General features: G+C 43.6%; 1 pseudogene; it reads left to right on the forward strand.

The window, feature by feature from the left end:
- The first annotated feature begins 7603 nt into the window (after window positions 1-7603).
- On the forward strand, window positions 7604-8654 carry LOC110149307 (olfactory receptor 5A1-like; annotated as a pseudogene).
- The last annotated feature ends 1966 nt before the right edge of the window (window positions 8655-10620 follow it).

Here is a 10620-nt window from a genome sequence, read left to right on the forward strand (position 1 = left end):
CCCGGACTGCCTGAATCCAATCCCAGCTGTCTTCGCTCCTTGAAATTCAGCCCACTGACAAACTGCTACTTTTAAGCTCACGCAAATTCAGAGAGGTTGTACGTTTGCCAAGCGACATCAGCTCTGGGTCATTTTAAGGTCTGTTTTTAAGGGAAAACTCCACGTGGCAATATGCAGTTAACTGGGTGCATGATTTTTAGTAGCTCTGTGCTTGCATGAGCTCTGTGTCCCAGAAAAACTTTTTTAGGGAAGCCTGGGGGTGGGCTGTCTCAGCAGGGGATACCACAGCAATGTGGCTTCCCAGAAGAGCCTCCACCCTTGCCAGCACTCCAAACAGGACCGAAAGATCGGAGTCTTTAAAAGAATAGACAATAGCTGCTGTGTGTGTCTGAAGGGCCACATCTGCCTGACACATGGAGTTGGGCAACTATTTTCTACATTTTGCCAAGCTGGTTTATAGATCTGTTCTAAGATTGCAAAATGGATTTCAGAGAATAACTTCTCCCTTTACCCTGGATCCCCTGAAAATAAACTTCTGTGTTATTTTGGGGGCTTCCTGGTGGCTCAGCTGCTAAAGAGCCTGCCTGCCAATGAACGAGATGCAAGAGACTGCAGGTTCCATCCTTGGGCCCAGAAGAGCCCCTAGAGAAGGAAATGGGGACCTGCTCCAGTGTTCTTACCTGGAAATTTCCATGGACAGAGGAGCCTGGCAGGCTATAGTTGATGGGGTCGCAAAGAGTTGGGCACAGCTGAGGAGGCACGTATGCATGCATGCATGTTATTTTCAGTGAGCTAAAACAGCTACTGGCAAAGGCAGACAAGGCCAGTTTTAAGCAAAAACATAAAGTCCTATCACAGTGTCCTCTGAGCTGCCTCTTCCCTGTTTAAGCGCCTCCCTTACTCATTCTGGGTTCCCTGTTTCTCCCATTGCCTCTGTGGTTCTCATCCAACCTTTCTGCATCTCTCATGACTGGAGGCACAGACTCAAATTTTGGTTCTGCCCATGACTAGCTGTTCTGTGAGCAGCCATGACTGAGGACCATTGCTGCGGAGAATTCCTCTCCAAGGTCTTCCTTCGGTCTGCAAATCTGTTCCAGTTTCCCCACCTTGAGGATTCTCTCCCTTGACATTGCCAGCTGTGGCTCCTGCTTTCCCATTCCCTTCTCTTCTTTTGCTGCTAAACTGGGATCTCATTCATTTCCACACACGGCTTTACTCAAAGCCCCTCTGGAACCTCACTCTAGACACCCCATCTGGGATTGATGGGCTCCTATTGAGACTGTGCTTGGATGATCACCACTTTCTTCTTGCCCCATCCAAAGGCCTTTCATTCATTTTTTTTCTTTGTCTTCCAGGACAGGTTCCCCAAGCATCACTGGGTGGTAAGGGCTTTGAGGATCAGGCTAAGAAACTTGAATGTCATCAGGCTATTAGTGAACAGCAGTACTAATGAATATTTTCGGGCAAGGCATGACATGACTGGACCTGTGTTTAGGGAGGTCCTTCTTCAGGTTAAGGAGGAAAGGGTGAACTGGAGAGAGTCTGAAGGGAAAAAGAAGGCAGTTGGAAGACTTTGGTAGACCATGAACAATCAGGTTCAAATGGCCTGACAAAAAGGGGCTGGTACGGAGACGCCTTGAAAGAAGGATTTGATTCTATTGATGATCTTCTTAGTCTGCAAGTATCAAAAAAAGAGAGTCCTTTCTGAAATTCTGCCTTGAGGAGGCGGGAGGGAGATAGGGAGGAATTTTTTAAACACACCACAGTCTTCCAGGATTTCATTCTTATACCCTTCACTCTGTGATGAGGAGTAAGAAGCTAGAGGGGTTTAGGGATTTTATTCACCTATCTTTTTAATCTAGAAAAGAGTTAAGTACATACAAACTACTGCATTGGCCATGGTGGTCCTCGCCCCAGTATTAAGCCTTAGAGGGTCCCCAAGAATGTAGGTCGTAGGCCAAGAGCTGGGAATGTGAGGAAGGAGTATGATTTCTTTAGCTTCACTGTGGGAGGTTTTGACCCTGAGAAAAGAGCAGTGGGTGGAGTTTGGGAGCGGAGAAAGGAAAAGGGAGCAGGTTTTTCTCCTCTGGACGCAGCTTGAAGAGCTGCCAACAGCAGCAGGGTGCGGCTGCCGTCTCACACACCCTTGAAAGAAGCCACAGGTCCCGTGGGTTTGCACACTACCCACTTCCTTCGGGGTTTTTTTTTTTTTTTTTTTTTTTTTTGCATGTCCTTTTACCAGACACACAAATAGATTTCAGGTCTTTCCAAGTGGGTCATTCAATAAACCGTAAACAAAACATAGACATGAATGAAATCTGGTCTTAGTCAAACACCAAAATGTTATTTTTGCATTAAACTCCCCACATATAGATTTTATTTTTAATGAAGTCTATCAGGTGATTTTCCCCATTGCCATCCATTTCTCATGTCCTCATGCTGGCAGGGCAGGGACAGCGGAGAGCCGTGGGGTATGGAGGGCTGAACATGGACGCTGGATTCTGGAAGACTTTAGTACAAATTCCAGCTTTACCACAACCTCTCTGCATGACTTTGTCAGGCACTTCTCCAAAATTCCATTTTCACATCTGAAAGTGCATTTAAGAATGTTTTTCATTGGGAGCTACTATGAGGATGTTACAAAATAAAGGATATAAAAGGTGTGATCCACACAGCCAAAAACCGTAGTACCTATTGGTCTTCTTTCCTCTTCCTCCTTATTGTACAAAATCATAGAGTTTAGAATTTTAAAGAACCAATAAGGTCAACTAATTCAGATCCACTCTGTCCCTCTCACTGGTGGTGTTCAGTCCCTAAGTTATGTCTAACTCTTTGCAGCTCCATTGACTGCAGCGCGCCAGGCTCTTCTGTCCTCCATTATCTCCTGGAGTTTGCTCAGACTCATGTCCCTTGAGTCAGTGATGCTATCTAGCCCTCTCATCCTCTGTTGTCCCCTTCTCCTTTGCTTTCAGTCTTTTCCAGCATCAGGGTCTTTTCCAGTGATTTGGCTCATCAGCTGGCCAAAGTATTGGAGCTTCAGCATCAGTTCTTCCAATGAATAATCTGGAATATACTCTCTCATAGCATATTCATTTTACTTTTTTCCAATTTTATTAAGATACAAATGACATATAACTTTGTATTGGTTTAAGGTGTACAACATAATGGGTTAGTATATGTATATACTGTGAATTGATTACCACATAGGTTTATGTAGTTAAGATACATCGCCTCACATAGTTACACAATTTTTCTCATGAGGAGAACTTTTAAGATCCACTGTCCTAGCAACTGCTAAATATGCGATGCACTTTTGTTAGCTTTAGTCACCATGATGTACATCTTCAGAAATCATTTCTCTTATTCCTGGAAGTTTGTACCCCTTGGTAACCTTCACCTATTGACTCTGGCAGCCACCAATCTGATTTGTGTTTCTATGAGTTTGTTTGTTTTTAGATTCTGCATGTAAGTGAGAACATCGCTGCCTTTTCCTCACTTACTTCTCACTCCTAGTGATGGAGAATTTCCTCCATTCCAAAGCTTCCATTCTACCTTTCGACTATCCTGTTGTTTCCTTTTAATCTCTCTGTCTCTTTCTCTCCTTCAGTTTTACCCATTCAGTCCTAACTCCAACCCTTGGAGTCATCCAAAAGATATTTTTACATTGAAGAAGTTCTGTAAAATATTTGGTGCTGAACAAAGGTGACTCTGGTTGATGATATAGTTACCTATTTTTGAAGCCAAAAGCTACTCTTGGCTTCCCTACCTCTAGGGAAACCTTATTGGACCCAGATCAGGGACTAGAAATATAATGGAAACAGGGCCAATTGAAATCAACTCCACCCAACCAAAGCTGGCATCCTTTTTTCCTCTGAGCCCAGATGGGCAGCCAAGTGGCTAATCAGTTCTCTCGGGGACTTGTCATACCCCATAATTAGAGACCCAATGGTACCTTGGAGAGTATGGGTCTTGCTTTAGAGTCCTGTTGAGTCCTTCCCTTGGTGGCCAATTTAAAGTAGCTACATCCAAATTTTATTTATCTTTTTGACCAACACCACAGTGCTCCAGGGGCCAGCAGAGATGGGTTTTATCCTTGCTACAAGCTTCTGGTCTTCGCTCTCTGACTGAAACTCAGAGTTTAAGGATTTTTAGGTGAGTCTGCTCTTTGCCTTTCTTTAGAAATAGTTCACAGTGAATCCTTGAGTCTCAGAATAGGAGGGTTGGAAACACCCTTGAAAATGGGCAAGGTGGAGGGGTGCTCTTCCCTGCTGCTCTGACTTTAACTAGAGGAGCTGGACTTGACCTATTTTATAAACCTGGAATTCTACAGAAGATCTCATTTTGAAAAAGTTTCTGCTACTTACTAATGGAAATTAAGACAGGAAGAAAGAAGGAAGGGAAATGCAGTAGAAAACAATGATCTCAGTTAATTTCTTGTATATGCAGGGGATGAGAAGATTAAGATCCAGAAAGGCATATGTCTTTTTCCAAGGTCACACAGCCAAAAGGTAGGAGCAACAGGACTCGAATGAGCAGTTTTGTTTCTAGCCTATTCTAGGCTCATGAATGTGTGCATGTGTATGCCCACAATGTAAAAATATCATCTAGTTTCCTTGGGTTCTCTCCAGGGATCACTGAAACTCCAGGTTTTAGAATAAGCTAAAGCAGAAAGGGCTATTCCTGGAAAATGAGATTTAGGTTCTAATTTCACCTCTGATACCAAACAGCTATATAATCACTCTCAGACCACACAAACTAATGTGTGTGTGTGTGTACATGTAAATAATGTGCGTATATATATATATATACACATATTAGTTATATAATTATAAGGAAATTTAATGTATGTCATGTACTCTCTTTCTTTACCTTCACCTTCAGATAATTCAGGTCACAGTAACCAGGTTATCAATATAATAATCCTATAAAAAATTGACAGTCGACATGTCTCCCACTCTAAAAATGTAACAGACTAGATATCATAGAACCTTGAGGCTGAAGTAGCAAGAATCAGGGTGAAACTTGCTAAAACATACCTTTGACAATGACCGTAAGTTGAGACATGAAGCAGGCAGACTAGTTGTCTGGCTAGATGTGGTTTCTTACTGCAGAACGAATGACGTCGTTACATCTCCGGGGGTTTGTTTCTCCATCTACCTGTTTAATTCAAATCATCATCAGTTTTCTTGCTGGCCTTGGAGGCAGCTTTTCAGTCTTCCTTCTCAGCCACTTTCACTTTCATCCACCTTCTCCACTGTCTTGGCTCTGCTCTCAGTTATATTGTTAAATATATATTTGACATCTAGTTCCTTGTATTGTAAAGTAATTAGCCTCCAACTAATAAAAATAAGTAAAAAAATAAAACAACAAAAAAGTAAAATTTAAAAGAAAAGCAAAAATAAAATGTTCATGCTTTCTCTTTTGGCCATAGGGGAAAGGTCAAACTCCTTATCATGATAGTTATTCAAAGAATATGTATTGAATATGTACTATGTGCCAAGCACTGGTCTAGGTGCTTGTGATACTTCAATGAACAAAAGAGACAAAAATGCCAAAAAATCTTAATCTTCACTGAGTTTACATTCTTGTGGAGGGAGAGAGACCATAGGTAATCAAAAAAGGAATGAAGTATATGCAACATAGAGGGCGATGTATGTGTATGTGCTTAGTCGCTCAGTCAGGTCTGACTCTTTGCGACCTCATGGACTGTAGCCCGCTAGGCTCCTCTGTCCATGGGATTCTTCAGGCAAGAATACTGGAGTTGGTTGCCATGTCCTCCTCCAGGGGATCTTCCCAACCCAGGTCTCCTGCATTGCAGGCAGATTCCTTACCATCTGAGCCACCAGGGAAGCCCAGAAGAGGTGATAAGTCGTATCAAAAGAACAGGGCAGGGCAAAGGTGACAGAAGTCCAGAACTGGAGAGAAGGTTGAAATTAAATATGGACATATGAATCCATTTTGCAATTATATATATATATATATGTATACAGTATGTGCTATTATATATGCAATAGGTGCCATTATATATGCAATAAATGTAATTATATATGAAACATTTCAACATATGTCCCCATAATCTTCACTTTCGAAGCCCTTTCACAGTTTGTTCAGCCCCTGCCATCTCTCAAATGTAGACTTAAATCTTCTCAATTCTGATTACCCTGTGCTCCGGCCATGCTAACATTTTAAAAGTTCCTTAAATGCTATGTTCTCCTGTGCTTTTGCAAATGCTTTTTTTCATTTTTAACACAAAGCTCTTGAGTGAACCACCTGTCAACCACTCATACACAAAATTTTCATTCTGGTAACTCCCCCCTCATTGTTGGAACCCTCAAACGCATTTCCTCTGAGAAGCTGTGCCCCAGACCCAGGGCACTGTACAAATACTGCTCTTGGCACGCCTGACACACTGGGGTGTGGTTTGTTTATTTCCTGACTATCTCGTGCAATATGCTGACTATTTTGAACTTAACAGCAATGTTTTATTACTTTCTACATCATCTTCATTTCTCTGTTAAACACACGGTACAAGGTCAGTTGATAACATTGAGTGTAAACATTTCACAGCACTGAACTTTTTTTCCTTACCCTTTCTTTAATTTCTAAAGGGGAAGCCAGTTTTTCATATCCTTAAGTGCTTCATTACTCTGCTTTAGGGAAAAAGAACATATTGACTCCATAAAGCCTGGTTGGAACAGACAATGATGATAAGAAATGCAAAATTGCCTCTCTAGGAATTTCTTTTCAAAAAAGAAAAAAATCTAGTATAAATCTGAGTGGCTCAATAATCGAATCACAAAGCTTGTTGTTCAGTCACTCAGTCACGTCCAACTCTTTGTGACCCCATAGACTGCAGCACACCAGGCTTCCCTGTCCCTCACCAACTCCCAGAGCTTGCCTAAACTCATGTCCATTGAGTTGGTGATGCCATCCAACCATCTCATCCTCTGTTGTCCCCTTCTCCTCCTGCCTTCAATCTTTCCCAGCATCAGGGTCTTTTCCAATGAGTCAGTTCTTCGAATCAGGTGGCCAAAGTATTGGAGCTTCAGCTTCAGCATCAGTCCTTCCAGTGAACATTCAGGACTGATTTTCTTTAGGATGGACTGGTTGGATCTCCTTGCAGTCCAAGGGACTCTCAAGAGTCTCCTCCACCACCACAGTTCAAAAGCACCCATTCCTCAGCGCTCAGCTTTCTTTATAGTCCAACTCTCACATCCATACATGACTACTGGAAAAACCATAGCTTTGAGTATACTGATCTCAGTAAAGTAATGTCTCTACTTTTTAAAGTGTTGTCTAAATTTATCATAGCATTGCTTATAACAACTGAATAAAAGGGGGGTGGTATTTAATCCCAGTGCTATGAATAACTGCCTGTGATAAAGCTGTGATGTGGACAGTGAAGGTGATGATCCAGATAATGTAAACATGCCAGTCTATTCTGGGGGTGGTCACTTTTGCATAAACAAATGAGATCAGGGTGATGATAATCTTTTGGAAAAACCCAACAAATGCTGTAGAGGGGATTTCTGCATTGGGTGGAGGTAAGACATTTGTCTTTCACTGTCTCTTTGGGCTCTGAGGGTCTAGGATTCCATGACAGAACCAAATGGTTTCCTTACCTGGATTTTCATTGCCTCAGGAATCGCATTTTGGGGCTCTGAAGGCAGCAGAGAGAAGAGAGATGGTCCCGGGGCAGAACATCAGCCTGATGACCAATTTCATCCTTTTAGGATTTTCAGAGCACCCAGAGCTTCAGGTTATCCTCTTCATTCTGTTTCTGGGGATCTTCTTCATGACTCTGGCGTGGAACCTGGGCCTTATCATCCTGATCACCGTGGAGTCACACCTCCACTCCCCCATGTATTTCTTCCTCGGCAACTTGCCCTTCATTGACCTCTCATATACCTCCTCCATAGCCCCTAAGATGCTCTGTGACTTCTTCAAGGAGCAGAAGACCATCTCTTTGGCGGGCTGTGCCGCCCAGCTTTTCCTCTTCCTCGGGATGGGGGGCGCGGAGTGCTGCCTCCCGGCAGCCATGGCGTCCGATCGGCTCGCCGCCATCTGCAGCCCTCTGCTCTACGCAGCCCTCGTGACCCCGCGTCTGCGTGCGCATGGCCGTCGCGGCGCACACCGGGGGCCTCCTCACCGGACTGGGCCAGACCGGCTCCATCTTCCGGCTCCACTTCTGTGGGCCACGGTCGTTCGCCACTTCTGTGACCTGCCTCCCCGACTGGTCTCGTCCTGCTCCAGCCCCTTCCTCAGCCGGGGAGTGAACTGGCTCCTTGTGTGTGGCTGGCGGGACATCAGCCCTTGTGGTCCTGGTTCCCTATGGATGCATCATCGCTGCAGTCACGGGGAGCCGCTCAACCCCAGGGTGGGCAAAAGCTTTCAATACCTGCGCCTCTGACTTGAGCACAGTGACTGTCTTCTATTGCTCTGGTCTCCTCGCGTATCTCCACTCCGGTGTTGGCTACTCACTGGGCCAAAATGTGGTGTCCTTATTCTATGGCGTTCTCAGTCCCATGCTGAGCCCCATCATATACAGTTTGAGAAACAAGGAGATAAAAGATGCCTTGAAAAAACTCAAGGAAAGAAGCCAACGCCCACTCTGTGTCTTATAGTTCCCTGAATTAAAAAACAATTTAAGTTTTCCTATATGTACCTTGGCATAATGATAAGCGGTGCTATTATTAGTCATAATAGGAATCTGAGTAATAAGTTAAAGAAGCTATTTCAGATAAGACCCCCCAACCTCCAAGTCTACTGCACAATTAGGCTCCACAAAGATTTGTTTATTGCTTTTACTCTTCTTGTCATAGACTGATGGGGTTTGCATTTTGATCATTTGCAATAGAAAGTAATGTATTTTTTACTTTGGAAGTGTATTTGTATCATTTCTTTTTAGATTCCACATATAAGGAATGTCATACAATATTTCTCTTTCTCTGTCTGACTTACTTCACTCAGTATGACACTCTCTAGGTCCATCCATGTTGCTGCAAATGGCATTATTTCATTCTTTTTGATGCCTGAGTAATATATGTACCACATCTTCTTTATCCATTCCTCTGTCAACGGACATTTAGGTTGCTTCCATGCATCTTTGATGATGCCCCTTAGCTTTATGGCCTTAGGCGTTGTGTGGCTGATACCTTACAGCCAGCTGGAGCGTGGCCTTAGGACCACGAACATTCATTAGAGACCTCTTTACAAAGTACAACTCATACCAGCTCATTCATGACTTGGGACAAATGTTTTGTTCCCCTTGCCTTGGGTACTTATCTATCCAAAGGTTGATCCTGACCAGGAAGGTTGACTCCAGATTAGGAACCTGAGAGCCCTCCCTGAGTTGGGTTTAGCAATGGTTACCCAGAGCCAGCAAAGCAATAAGATACATGTAGACTGTGTGAAAAGAGATTAAGGTCACATCTGTGAGGTCATGGGGTTCCCATGGGGCTAGAAGTAAGAATCTAAACCAGCAGATCCAAAGCTGTGAGCAAGTCATAGTGATAAAAGAGCAAAGATAAAGCAGAAGCTCTGAAGTAGAGCACAGTGCCATGTGGTTAATGCTCATGGCTGGAACCACCTAGTGACTGGGTGGGACCTGATTTAAGAAACAGTCAGAGGAGAGAGACTGCCTCCGGCAGCTCTGATTCCGTGTCTGTTCCCTGGACCAGTTCTCACTCTTGACCTTGTGTAGATGTTTGGTTAATCCTCTGTTCTTACCTCATCTCCAGTTGAATTTCCCTGCATGTACTAGAGTTTGTATACTTTCTATTGTTTCTCTGGAGTTTGACCACAGCCCGGAACGTGAATCTGATAATCCTCCCGTCATTTTCATGAATTGCTTCAGAAGGGGCCCCATGCTATGACGTGGTCTGAGATAGGAAAGCCAGCTCCGTGAGTCTTCAGCAGAACTGAATGTGGATTTTAATTTGTCTTTGATCCTATTTTACAAGATGGCTCTTGAGCAAAGGACAAACATTTATGAGTCTTGCTTCTTTAGTGGTTGTGTGTGCAGATCGTGGAGAACCATGACAGGCATCCTTAAGCTCCTTTGACTTTGTAACTCTTCTGCCTCAGCCCTTCTTTTAATTCATGCTGGGATTTGATCCATTCTCTGACCACTTGGGTTATTAACAGTTTATACACAGGAGGTGGCTTCCCTGGGTTCTCAGCAGTAGAGAATCTGACTGCCAGTGCAAGAGACAGGGCTTTGATCCTTGGTTCAGGCATGTCCCCTGGAGAAGGAAGGGGCAGCCCACTCCAGTATTCTTGCCTGGAAAATGCCATGGACAGAGGAGCCTGGTGGGCTACAGTCCATGGGGTCACAAGAGTCGGACACAATTTAGCGAGTAAATAGCAACAACATATACAGGAGGGGCTATGACTTTGAAGTTCCTCTGTGAAGCCTTCCTTGGTCCCTGACTCCTTCAGACGAAGTTACGAGTTATATTCCCATAGCATCCTCTATTTTATCTATCAGCTCCTGTGAGACTGCAGTTTTTTCTTTTTTACTTATCTGTCTTCTACTCAAGTTGTAAACGTCTCTCTACTGTTTCCCTGAAGCATAGGATATGACTGGGATTAACTCTGTGTTAATAAGTATTTGCTTAA

This window comes from Odocoileus virginianus, unplaced genomic scaffold (assembly GCF_023699985.2).
Source record: "Odocoileus virginianus isolate 20LAN1187 ecotype Illinois unplaced genomic scaffold, Ovbor_1.2 Unplaced_Contig_52, whole genome shotgun sequence".
Classification (NCBI taxonomy): Eukaryota; Metazoa; Chordata; class Mammalia; order Artiodactyla; family Cervidae; genus Odocoileus; species Odocoileus virginianus.